Source organism: Mytilus californianus, unplaced genomic scaffold (assembly GCF_021869535.1).
Source record: "Mytilus californianus isolate M0D057914Y unplaced genomic scaffold, xbMytCali1.0.p SCAF_5, whole genome shotgun sequence".
Taxonomy (NCBI): domain Eukaryota; kingdom Metazoa; phylum Mollusca; class Bivalvia; order Mytilida; family Mytilidae; genus Mytilus; species Mytilus californianus.
This window is the reverse complement of record NW_026262701.1, coordinates 111,043,658-111,057,735: the sequence shown is the minus strand read 5'-3', so window position 1 is coordinate 111,057,735 and position 14,078 is coordinate 111,043,658. Positions and strand designations below refer to the sequence as shown.

The 14,078-nt window shown below is 30.2% G+C and overlaps 1 long non-coding RNA gene across 2 annotated transcripts; it reads left to right on the top strand.

Annotated features, from left to right (window-relative positions):
- Nucleotides 1-286: 286 nt before the first annotated feature.
- Nucleotides 287-13,573, top strand: LOC127700624 (uncharacterized). 2 transcript variants are annotated; one of them, XR_007981666.1, is made up of 2 exons: nt 287-327; nt 12,580-13,573. It is a non-coding gene; the product is annotated as an uncharacterized LOC127700624 (long non-coding RNA). The 2 variants fall into 2 exon arrangements; XR_007981665.1 differs by lacking the exon at nt 287-327 and adding an exon at nt 10,616-12,242.
- The last annotated feature ends 505 nt before the right edge of the window (nt 13,574-14,078 follow it).

Genomic DNA, 14,078 nt, shown 5'->3' with positions numbered 1-14,078 from the left:
TGTTCTTTGTTTGGTAATGTTTAACGCCCCATATATTTAATTAACAGATTCTTTAACAGTGACTATAGAGAACAACGGGAAAGGAAAATTTTCTCACGATTTAAGTCATTATCATATTTACTCTGAAAACAAGAATGTAGGTGTTAATGATATTTAAATCCGTAATAAACCTGTTAATATATATTTCATGCGATGATCAAGGCTTAAAACTAGTAAAAAATTGTTAAAACATTTAATTTATAAATAGTTAATACATTCTCCACATATTTGTCCTTGAACTGGTGAACAGACAAACTTTTAGAGACATCTTTGCAAGATTCCGTGACAGTAAGTATATGCGTACTCGAACAAATTCGGATAAATAAAAAGATTTTAGGAAAATGTATAATGATAATGATTGTCAAGAGGCTATCATGAGCACAGCAAAAAAGGATGTTTTGAAAGACCTTATGTTTGTATATTCATTTATTTTTTATCGAGTATATATCTCCAAGTTAATAAGACATTCCAGGGTTTGTGTTTCCTATTGGAAGTTCCGTAATAAAGGGTTGCTGGTTCCAAGCCACCGAACCAAGAGTTATTAATGGTAAAATTGAAGTTTCCTCCTAAGGTTTTACGGACTGGTACGGTAAATTTGTGGCACCTTTGATGAAGTGTGTATATGCTCTATTGTACAAAACATTTTAAAAAAGCACTTATTTACACATTATATAAGTTCTTATATAAGAAAACATATGTCTGATGCTGAAAAAATTATATTTCTTTTTACAAATGAAAAGATGGTATTTTATACTGCCAAAATCTGCAATGAAATTTTATTAAAATAAAAATGAATTGATAGTTGACTTTATTTACATTATCCTAAATTGTTTTATAGTCTCTCATAACTCTTTATAGATTGGCTCTTGTTGTTAGCTTGTGTTTTATTATGTTGTATATTTTATATGTAACAAGTGGTGAGATTTTAATAAATTATTTTTCTTGTCTTGACTGTCTTGTAGGAATTAAAAGAATTCGATCAGAACTTGTACAAATTTATTTTTAAGTAAATTTAAACGAAATCAAAATAAAAGGATTATTGTATTTATATGCTGTACCTATGTTGAAAAAAAAAAATCATTATTATTTATTTCATATATTTAAAAATCTTTCAATAAGTCTATACATTAACTATTTATAACCTGTTTTTGTTTGTTTGTCGCTGTCGTAATGTTTATTTGTATTATGCAGTACGTATTCCTGGTATACCACACACATCGTGTGACGAAGTGTACAGTAAAATCTCCAAACTGTATTCTTTGAGTATTTGTTGTAGCCACAATCGCGTCCTCTATTCCTAGTTTATTCAGCTGCGACTTATATGACCAGCTTATTTTATTTTGTAATTAGCACCACAAGAAGAGCCTCATGAAAGCTGATATCCACCGTTTTTTATGGGTTTTGTGATGTCCTATTTTCAGTTTTCTGGAGTGTTTTGTGGACTGTTGTTTGTCTATCGTCTTTTTTCTTTTGACAAGTGTATTCGATGTCTTTTTAATTTTTTGTAACTAAAACAGCCTGAAAAAGGTAGATCCACACATTTGCCGACAATATTTTTATATTTTACACCTAACATTCTTAAAAGCTGTTATACTTAATTAAATTGAATTATATCTTGAAAACAAAATCGTAAACTAATGAAAATGGTTTGTACTTTTTTCTTCCCTTAATTTCCCAGACAATTTAATCCGTGTTTAGTTTTTGGCCATAACAATACTTTGTTAGAGCACTTTCTGTGTAATATTTTGCAGACTGTTTTTATTGCGTCTCTTTTCTTTTGACCATGATGTCATTTGTTTTGATTAGAATTATGGTCATGTATTGTCGCCTTCGTATCTTCATCTGTCTTTTTTCGAACAAGAATAAGGTTTTTGTTTTCTTCATTGCAGATTTTATTCAACACTTTTCATGATAATTGATCCAAGCTGACATACATTTAGATAAATTACTCGAGAAATACGTGATACCATACACGTCACTAATCAATATTAGGAATACAAATTACGTAGGAGACGGAATTTCCGATAGATTTTCCCAAAAACCTTCAAATTGTGCCAGTTAATGGATGTTATTGGTAAAAATGTCTATAGGTTACGGCATCTTGAAGAACATCATATGGTTTCATAAAATATTGCGTCTGTTGTATAAATGATGAAAAAACCACCTAATTCCTTTCACAGATTTACAAAATGTATATGGAAATAGCTCTGTTACATAAAAACTGCTAGAACAATCAGTAATGATATGATAGTAAGTCTGAACTTGTAATAAATCTGTTTTTCTCTCAAAATGTCAAAAAGGAGTTTTCCTTTTAAATGATAAAGTAACAAAAAAAAAAGATTCTGTTTCACAAATTTAGGCTACAGGTTTCAGGTGTTCTTTTTACTTTTAAATACTTTTTTAATAGAAGTTTGTTTCTTTTGACAAAATTAAGAATTTTGTAAGCGATTACCTTGAAAAAATCATTTCATATTTAAAAGTAAAACTGCAATGAAGAGATAGATATATATATACGATTAGCACTAATTACATCACTTATTCAACCAATCACATTTTGAACATATGAAAAAGTAGCCCTACTCCGAGAAAACATAATGCTTTTGGTGTTGTGTTCTTAAATTGCTAGCAAATCAGTTTACACGAATAGACGTTTGCTGAATGACAATTATATTTTGACCAATTTGAACCAAAATTTAATTGTTGCAATTTAAGTGTAAATTTGCTGAATAGTATGATAATTAAGAAAAAACCTGAGTGCTATTGCGGAAGGTCGTGTGTCATAATGTAGAATGCTGACACATGTATAATTCAGGATATACATGTTTTTTATGAAGTTTAACTTAAAGTAAAATATTAAGAGGGCTGTGAAATTGTATCAACACTGGTTCTTCATACGGGTAGACATTTCCTGCTCCACTTACAAAGCATCCGGTGCTAGGAAGGCGTTTCCTACTCCACTGACAAGTGTTTCCTAAATTACTGTTTTCAGTACGATTGAGACCATATACATAGTTACAGAGAAGATAATATTACAATGAAAAAAATATTGAATATAGCATGTGTGAAATACAAATGACAAATAAACATCCGGTGCTATAGGTTCATAAACGACAGAAGATGGGGGAGATTGTGGTTACGACAAATAAACATATCCATGGTAATTTGTACCAAAGTATTCCAAAACGGTCCGTAAAATTAAAATTAAAAATCATAGGAAACTGTTCAGTAGATTTCCTGTAAATAGCAACCTACAATAAATAAATCATAGGAAAGGAGGGTATGTTGGATAGGAATAAAAAAATTGTCTTTCAACTGAGCGCACCTACTGACCCCTAACTAGTTGTTGAAAGAGTTTTTAACGTAAGAAAGCTCTTCGTTAGCAGACTGTTAAAGTACATATCAACGATGAAATTTTAGTAAAAATCCCTTATATCTGGCAGAGGAATTTATAATGATTACCTGAAGTGTGATATATGACAAATTATAACAGTTTCTGATTTTAGCTGTTGATCCTTCCCTTTTATCTCATTCTCTTAACTGAAAATTCTGACCACAAGAATAAAACTCAATAATTTGGCATGCGTGGAATTCGTTCTATCATTTTCTGTGAATTCCTTTAAACATGTATGCATATATGTATATATGGATATATAGATAAACCTGAACGTTCGAGTGTAAAAAATAATATGTTCACTCGGTATCAAATGCTAGCATGAAGGAGAGTTATGAGAAGGGAACGAATCTTTAGAAGTTAAGATTATATAAATATATCACTCCAAAGCTGGCGGATTTGCTTCTAAAATTGTTCGCGTATAAATTGTAAAGAAACTATAATGTTTCAACTCCCTCAGACAAAGTTGACCTTAGATGGATTTGGCTATTTTTAGATCCTTTTTTGTCATATAACTTTCAAATGTTTCGGTTTTTATAGATCATTGGCTTTCAAATATTCAGCTTATACGTTAAACATTTAATCAGACCAAGGTTATATTTTTCTTTCCTGGTAGATTCTTTTATGTTTTGAGACCAAAAAAAAGAAAGCAAAAGATAGACGCACAAAACATAATTTTTCTTAAAAAAAAATGAAGAAGTTTAGAAAATAATGGGGATAGTTGAACTTCGTCCTAAATCAGTTCACAATAAAGAATAATCAAAACAAAATATTGAATTGATTAGTGAACATTTTTTTTTGACAATTGATATAAAATGTACAGAATATTAACATACTGGAATAGTCTTTTATTCTCCAACAAACTATCGTCTGAAATTTGCTACTTTGCTATTTAGATTATTTCGGACGATATGCATGGAAATAAGTGGATATATTTTTTTTTTAAAAGTAAAAAAAAAAATCATCTTTTGACGAAATTGGGATCAGTTTTATTTTCTCCGACCAGTTGCATGTACAATGTAAGCACTGAATGGCTAAAGTTATATGTAAAACAGATGCTACGTGATCAGTTCATATCAAACGGTAATGAATGAAATGTTCCTAGGAATTTATATTTAAGATTTCCTTAGAACAGACTTAAGTATGGGCTTTTCTCATTGTTGAAGGCCGTACGGTTGCCTATAATTGCTTACATCCACTTCGTTTGAACTTTGGTGAATAGTTGTCTCATTGGCAATCATACCACATCTCCTTATTTTTATATTAGGTGATTATTGTGCATACGACTTAAGAATATCACTTAACAAATGAAACTCTTAGTACATGTACAATCTTAGTTTAAACGAACACTTAAGTTAAGATGTTTTATGCTTAGAGGCCCTGGGTTCACAGAGATAAAAAAAGGAGCAAAATCGGAATCGCAATAACAACGTGCTATAATAGGTATTTCAATATAGTTTAGGAGTAGAAAACAGACAGAATTTGGTATGTACAATGTACACTTTGCCAAAATACAAAATGTTTGTATCATGAAATTTCAAAAAATATGATAAAAATCATAGATCGCAGTGCTTCTTATCAAGTTAAACAGGCACCTAAAAAATTCTCATATTTCGTAAAAGTTATGTATGAAAAAGCACGTTTCTGTTGAACAACATGATATCCCGTTTTATTATAATTATTATGAAAAATAATTCCAAAAGTGATATAATTTACAAATGAATACTGGTCTTGTCCACTATCTGATTGCCAAACGAATAAAGTAATACAATTACGTAGTTTGTGATTTATTTTGTTCAGATAAATTGTTGATTCCTGTATAACTGTTTGGAACAAGAATTAACCATCTCCCGATAAGTAATTAATCAAGAATGGAAGTATCGTAAAAAGTTATTATTTAGCATATTTGTAATTCTCATTGCGCACGGGAGAAAAAGTTACAAAGCAGTACAATTAGATAAATGAAAAGTCGAAGGACAGACAAAGCAATTGTAAAATGAAATAAAGACAAATTGATAAACTAAAGTAAAGCGTGCAATTGTGAGAGTGAAAATCATGTGGTTTGAAAAGAGATAGTGATTCAAGTTCATCTTCTGACACTTTGAAATGGCCACAAAAAGCTAAATTTAGAAAACAAATCTCTAGTACTTATCTTTACTATTTAAATAATGGACTTGATTCTTTAGGGAGCAATACTTATAGATATAAGAGATGTGATGCGATTGCCAATGAGACAACTATCCACCTGAGTCCAAATAACTTGGACGTAAGCAACTATAGATCACCATACGGTCTTCAACAATGATCAAATCCCTTACCGTACAATCGGTTATAAAACTCAGACATGACAAAATGTAAAACGATTCAAACCAACTCCCTGATTTATAACAGCAATAAACGAAAAACAACCAATTATGTTTATTTAGAAGCATATAGATTTATCGTCTGATTTTTTTTAAGTTTCTTATTTCTTTCGACTTGTATTTGATAAATTTATTATATGCATAAGTTCCGGGTGTATTTGATACGGTATAAGTTTCGGATGATATACAAGCCAGCAAGCCACAGTGAAAAGTTATAACAAGGCATGTTATCTATCTAATTCGTTATAATGCAATGCTCATGTATCCGTAGTACGGAAGCCTGTTTAGGGCCTCCAAAAATATAATTTGAATTCGAGATCACACATTTTAAAAACCGTTATCATGGAATAAATTTGTGATTACGAATTACAAAACTCTGTAATAAATTATTCCACAAATAATTTACTACGAATTATATCCGTGATAACGATTTATATAGTTCGTTATAACAATTTTATTTCGTGATCACGTATTTTTTATTCGTGATTTCGATTTAAATTTCTGTTTTTTTTTGTTTTTTTTGGCTTGCTTTAATATTCTTTCATTTTTTTTTTTTTACTCATTTTAATAATTGTTCATTTATATATATACACATATATGAACAAAAGGAAATTAGGGATCTACGTACATGAGACACCAATACAAAGACAAAAATAACCATTCTTTTTTATATAAGACACAATGAAGTCGCGGCAAAATACAGTTTTCAACAATTATAGACCGGCTTCTTTACAATATGAAACAGGTATCACCGTTAATAGAGAAATTCAAGGCTGGAGCTTATAAAATAATATAATAATATATAATATATTTATGATTACTCGTAATTATATAAAAATGCATTTGACTCGGACTTCCTTTAAACTGGGTTTGACTGTGCGTATTGCTGTGTGTTCGTTTATTTCACATTGGCTAGATGTAAAGGGGTGAGAACTCACAAAACATGTTTAACCCCACCGCATTTTTGAGCCTGTCCCAAGTCAGGAACCTCTAGCCTTTTTTATTGTAGTGCGTTTTTTTTTTTTGAATTTTGGTTCTTTTATATAGAAATATGAATATGTGATATGAGTGCCAATGAGACAACTATCCATCCAAGTCACAATGTGTAAAAGTTAACAATTAAAGGTCAAATTACGCCCTTTAACACGGAGCCTTGGCTCAACCCGAACAGCAAGCTATAAAGGGCCCCAAAATTACTAGTGAAAAACAATTCAAACAGGAAAACCAACGATCTAATCTATATAAAAAACGAGAAACGAGAAACACATATGAACCACACAACAAACGACAACCACTGAACAACAGGTTCCTTTTGTATGTTTCGGAGTTATGTGTAGCGTCCAATTTGCTAGTTTACATTATTATTTAGGATCAAGCTGAAGCCCACCTCCGGTTGTGGGATTTTCTCGCTGCTTTGAAGACCCATTAGTGGCTTTGGGTTGCTTTCTACTCTTTGGTCGGGTTGGTGTCTAAGATAATAAATTTTAAACTTAATTATAATCTTTCAAAATGTTATACTGATGAAAAAATATTTTGAAAACTTATTTCATGATATCTAAATATTTAAGATTAACATGATTAATGCAGAGAAAATCAAGAGCGGTGTTGGAAATACAAGGATCGGGCTAAAATTCATGGGAGGTGTTCTAAACTGTCCCGCGTCTATATTATGAAGCTGTGAACAAAACAGAAACAAATATAGAATTGCTATCAACAACCCATTCTCCAAATGAAAAAAAATATATATTTAGAGATACCTATTCAAGGCGTATTATACAATTATGGTCTTCATCAAAATTTAATTTATAAAATAAATAAATTGAAAGCTGTTAAAGTTTATTGTCGGTAGAAATTAACTAATCATCTTGCATTCACGTCATTGTTAGGGTAATAAAAAAATAATTCATAGGGGGGAAACTGCTCTTAATCTTAAAAAGAAAATGTAACTTCAACCAAAAAGTCGATCATTTTAAAAGCATAGTTAAAATGGTCGAACGCCTAAATTGTGATTTTTAACATGTGTTGCACGACAAGAATATTGATGGTTTTAGTCTGGTAGTTTTAGTATTTCACACCAGAATTGACTAGTCCCTTACGTTATCTCAGAAGTAGTGACAGTTCAAGGAGTTAAGATCTAAGAAGTTCGCTTTAAATCGGGAAAAAGTTGTTTTAGTACAGCTATTTCTATTCATAACTAGTTGCCGTGTCAACAAAGCTGTCTTAGGACTAGGACGTGTATTATGATGGTCTTAGGACACGTCTTAGTCCTGAGTCAGGTTAACGAAAGTCTCATACGATAAGATATGTCCTAAATGTGGTCCTAAAGTTATGATATATACATATAGGTATGTTAGGATAGTCCTAAAAGTTACTATGTCCTACGTCGAGATAAAAACAACAAAACTGGCCTTCAGTCTGTGTGTAGATACTATTCCATGTCTTCTGCTTAATATTATTCGTTGTCACATTTAATAGCTTGCTGAATAACATTCCCTTATGCTTATTTTCTTCGACAAGCAGAATTTGATAATAATAATAATTTCCTTTATTTCAACAGGATAACATATTTAGTCCAAAGTCTAGTTTACAATAAGGTCCTGAATTATATACATATATTACAACATAAAGTATAAAATTCAATAATAAAAATACTAGTACAAGTAAATTATTTAACTATTATACTGTTATTAGAAATATACAAAACATTCTTCAATATATGTTTTTCAAAAGATTCAATTGTGTTACATTGTTTTAAATTTGTAGACAAATTGTTCAATAAAATACTTCAAGATATCAACAAGGAGCGTTTATAGTATTCAATTTTAATTTTGAAACAAAAAGCATATTTTAAGTTCTTTGTGTGCTTGTTCTAGAACTAACCTGATGCACATATCAAAAAAAAAAAGGCGAGTCATTTGGTGAAGTACTTTCAAAATTAAAATTGCTTTTCTATAGACAAAATAATCTGAAATGAGTATCCATCGCAGCTCTCCAAAAAGTATATTTGACGATGTCATATTATTACGCTTATTTAAAATAATTCGTGCTGCCCTTTTTTGAAGCATAAAAGTTCTATCAATATTAGCAACAGTGTTTGCACCTGACTCAATTGTACAACAGTAATTGAAACGTGGAAAACATTTGAATTTCGGTTTCAAAACAATTTTGACTTCTGTTATTACTGATGCTGATTCAATATATGTAATAAAATCGAAAGGACTTAAGGACAAAACTAGTGTAGTTACATATAGCATAACTAGAAATTTGTTTATCATTTTTAATAGTTTATTATAATGTATCTATTAGTATAACGTTTTTATAAACTTTATTTAGCGGTAATTTTTTTTTTCGTCATAAAAAATGCAACCTCCCGTCATTTACATATATACTGACAAACATTAACATATATTTCATTTAATTCTCTACATATTTTATTAATTGAATAAATGTGTTAGGATGGTCCTTTAGATATAAGAAGATGTGGTATGAGTGCCAATGAGACAACTCTCCATCCAAGTCACAATTTTTAAAAGTAAACCATTATAGGTCAAAGTACGGCCTTCAACACGGAGCCTTGGCTCACACTGCACAGCAAGCTATAAAGGGCCCCAAAAATGACTAGTGTAAAACCATTCAAACAGGAGAACCAACGGTCTAATCTATATATAAAAAAAGAAACGAGAAACACGCCAATCATAGTCAGGACTGTTCTGAGAAAGCTTTGTTTTACATCCTAAATCATGTCTCAGACACGTCCTAAGACTTTCCTAAATAATGTCCTAAGACTTATCGTAGGATATATCCTAGGATACTTTTATTGACATTGCCCTGGGGTCTGTTTATTGAAGCTGTCCTAGGATCTGTCCTAAGATCTATCTTAGGAATAAATAAGGATAATGTTAGGACCTACTTCCGACATGTCTGATCATGCACATCGAAACTATCTTAGGACTTTCTTAGCTAGGATGTCCTAACTGCTGTCCTAAGTGTTAGAGTAACGAAACATAGGATTTTAAAAATTCAAAATATTTAAGAATGCATCGAATTTCACCAGTAGTAAATAGTTATAACATTAAAAATTAGAAATATTTTATTATTAGTATTATTATAAAGATAATGAGTATATTTATCTTATAATTGTACATTCAAACTTTATGAAAAAAAACCAAAAAAAATGTTACAACGTATTATATCATAAGTGAACAGATTGTTTGTAAATAGTGAAAACTAATAAAAGATAATAGGTAACAATCATTATATATTTTTGAGTGAGTTTAATTCGAAGTGTCGCGGTTTTATACTCTACAGAGTTCAAAGGCAAATCTCGTGAATCTTTCATATAAATACGGAGTACATACAATATTTCATTACGGACCGCAGGCGCTTTGGAAATGAACCCCCCTTTTCTTTTTTTGTGATTTAACTTGTTTCCAAAGTAAACATTCTTTGATAATTTAACCTATGTTCATTTATTTAATGTGATGTATTTATATATGGTGCCCCTCTATTCTTATTTTCCACGTGGAAAATATGAATAGAGGGCATCATATATATACTACTGTTTTTTGTAATATCTTTTGAATAAGAGCAAGAACATAAATAATAATGAAAATAGGTTAAAATATTAAAGAATATTTTCTAAGTAAAAATTAGAATAAACAAAACAAAAATATTAAGAAAAAAGGAAATCTATTCCCTAAACGCCTGTGTTAATCTGTACTTGCGTATAATATCAATGTCATTCAAATATTTCCGTTGATTATTATAGTCCATAAGCGGTCTATTGCTAAACAATTATTAATACTACAGCCTAAATAAATATATATAGGTGGCGGTCTTATTTGTTTACAAATGAACCATCATAAAATATATCCTAAAGTTAGGACCATATCCTAAGACCATCTTAGGAATAGGTGTCCTAAAGCTATGACGATTCCTATGCCTTTTCCTAATTTGCGACATGTTTGATAACCGACTTAGGACTAAAATAGGCCTAAGATGATCTTAGGACATGTCCTAGTCCTATAAGCGATTCGATAAACAGGCCTCTGGTCTTTAAAATAGAAAAAGATATTTAGCTTTAATCGATCACAACTTGCAATAGATGTCTTCCTAATAATCACTGACCCCTTACTGTGGTATATTAAACTTATGTTTTATCGAAAAATTAATCATTTAATTTGTAACTACCTGCTTAAATCCTAAATTTAAGGGCGGCGGAATCATAATGCCACCTTTTTGGTCCCATGGATTTGGGAGTCATAAATTATTATAAATCTATCGAATTACATCTTCCATATGTCCAAAAGACATTAGTCTGTCAGGATCCAGTAATAATGTATTTGATGTATGTCATATATATTTGATTTAGGACTTTTCATTTTTGCATAGAGGGAAAAACAAGTTTTTTTTAATAGCCGCATTTTCAATTCTTTCAATAAATATTTTGATATAAGGAACAGCCTTACCCCAAAAAGATCTTTGCCACTAAATATCACTTGCAAAGATATTTATGGTAGTCTAACATATATATTTTGTAAAGCTGTTGTTCATATCAAATTTTACCAAACCTTTATGCATGAGTACATGATGATTTTGGGGCCAATTATGGCATGTTCATAGATCATTCTGAAATAAATTCATTTCAGGTTTATTTTCTGTATTATATTGACCAACATGTATCAATAAAATTAACACAGATAACGGGAGATTTTTTTTTTTTTGTTTTTTTTTTTTTGTGTTTTGTAGTTTCATTAGTTAAATGCTGACTCTTATCATACCTTCAAAGTTTACCTTATATAAACAGCATTGTCAAGCTAGCGATAACAATTCCAACCACTAAAGTAAGTTGAAATTCTAAAAAAATGATTTAGCTTTTTCGAATTTCATAACATATTTCAAGGTAATGATACAGCAAAAAGTAACTGAACATTGGCAGATAATTAAGACAATATCACTTCTTATTTGTTTAAATATTCAAAAGTATCTTAACATTTATTAAAACTTTATTCCAGTTTGAAAGAAAAAAACAGCATTTGACGGGCCATCAGTATATATGTGAAGCAAGTGTGGTCTTTCAAAAGTAAAATCAATGTATTTTGCGATATCAAATTTATTGTTTATTTCATTTTATTTCGTTTACTTTAAATTTGTTATAATTCTATTTCATTTTTAATTTTGCATCATTTTAATTTCATTTTTAAATTTAATTTATTCAGTTATTGTTTATACCTTTTTGTAAATTTTTTCGGGACTATGTTTTCACAAATTAGTTGGCATCAAATACACAACAACGAAAAAGGGAAAAAATGGAGACAAAGGAAAAAAAACAGACAAAAGACGGATATATGAAGATTTAAAAAAAGATTTACGAAATGACGATTAAAATTCGAATCATTCCATTTTCAAATACAAGTATTGAAGACATTGTTTTAATTGGAGAACCACTGGTGAGTCTTATGTAAAAAAAACTCGCAACTGATGTACTAATTAATAATCCTGCGACTTCTTTCAACCAAAAATCGTACAATTACAAGTGGTCGTAAGTTATACTGAAATATTCATCACTTGTGTATATTTTACTCTGTATTCTGAAGTAATGGCGTTGAAAACAATTATAAAGATTAATAGAAACAGTTTTTGATTTGAAATATGTTGAGAAATTTGAGAAATTGAATGTAGTATTTCATAAAATAAACGAGAAAATTGCATGTGAAAAAAAGAGATGCATGAAGATAAAAAAATGATATACCATGACCTGTAATCGGAGATATTGATACATTTCAGATTCAATGTAAAGAAAACTAGGAGAAAAAGATGCCAAGTAGAAAAATAATACGGATTTAAAATCAGGGGTTGACATTGTGAAAACTTACAAAAGTTCAGATAGCACTAAACTGGATAAAAGAAATTTGTTTTATAAACAGAGATACCGCGGCTCGTCTATTGTGTTGTGGCAGAAATCAGGAAGAGAATGACAAGGAGAAAATTCGTCTCATTGGTTGTGGCAGGAAATAGGAACAGAATGGCAAGGAGAAAATTCATCTGATGGATTGTGGCAGAAATCAGAGCAGAATGATAAGGAGAATATGCATCTAACGGGATTGACAAGGAGAATATTCATTTAATGAGTTGTTGCAGAAAATTGGAACATAATGGCAAAGAGAAAAATTATCTAATGGTTTGCAGCAGAAAATCAGAACAGAATAGCAAGGAGAAAAATCATCAAATGGATTGTGGCAGAAATCGAACAGAATGGCAAGGAGGACATTTGAGCAAATTGTCAGGTTATTTTAGTGGGAAAATCGGACGTTTTAGCGAAAAGTGGAATAATCAATGTCCATTTTACCGACAAACTAAAGTCCATATTTTCCTTTTTTTAATATGAAATAGTAAAATGAATTTTTTTTAATATCAAGTCAGCATACGTCGTATTCATGAAAAAGCAGTACTGAAAGTATAAATACTAACCTGGAAGAAAAGACAACAGTACTATGGAAGCGTATCTTAAATTATTCACTTCTAATTTGCATTAATGAAAGTTTTTGATTCATATAAATATTTATAAATGAAAAGAGATATGGTGTGTGTGTCAACGAGAGAGTACCAAATAACACAAACACAAACAACACTGAAGACATCTAAAAATCAACATACGGTGTTCAAAGATATACTTGTGTCTAAATCAAGCTCGTAATAGATAGTTTGTATTAATCGACAGTCACGGGAATGTCAAATAACAGGACCTCGAATGACAATTAAAATTTCAATTTGGTTTTTATTTCGTCGTTATATCTTTTATTTATCCAAAAACAAAGATTGCGTTAGCCAGATTATGCACATTCATTTGGAATATTTTGCTGTCAATGCAACTTCGTTATTGATAGAACCTTCTATGTAACTATTTTGTTTCGAGCGCATCTAATGAGTCCTATGGAGACGGAACGCGCGTGTCTAGCGTTCTCGTTTATAATCCTGTAAATACTTTTAACAAAATATCAAAAAATTAAGAAACAATAAGTTTTAGGAAATATTCATGACTCAAGTCTATTTTTTCTCTTTAGATTTTTTTAAACGAGCATCAGGTATATTTGACGTGTTTTTCCCATAATACAGAAAATGTGTTGATATACAAACATTGTTATCAGGTAGCGAACTCCTCAGTGATGAGGAAAACGAAAATATTTTTAAGTTGTACAAAATTTTATTTTGGAAACAGGGAGATTTGGTTTATAAATCTTGTGATTTTTGTGTCGATTTATATTATTGAACTATATCTTGTGAAA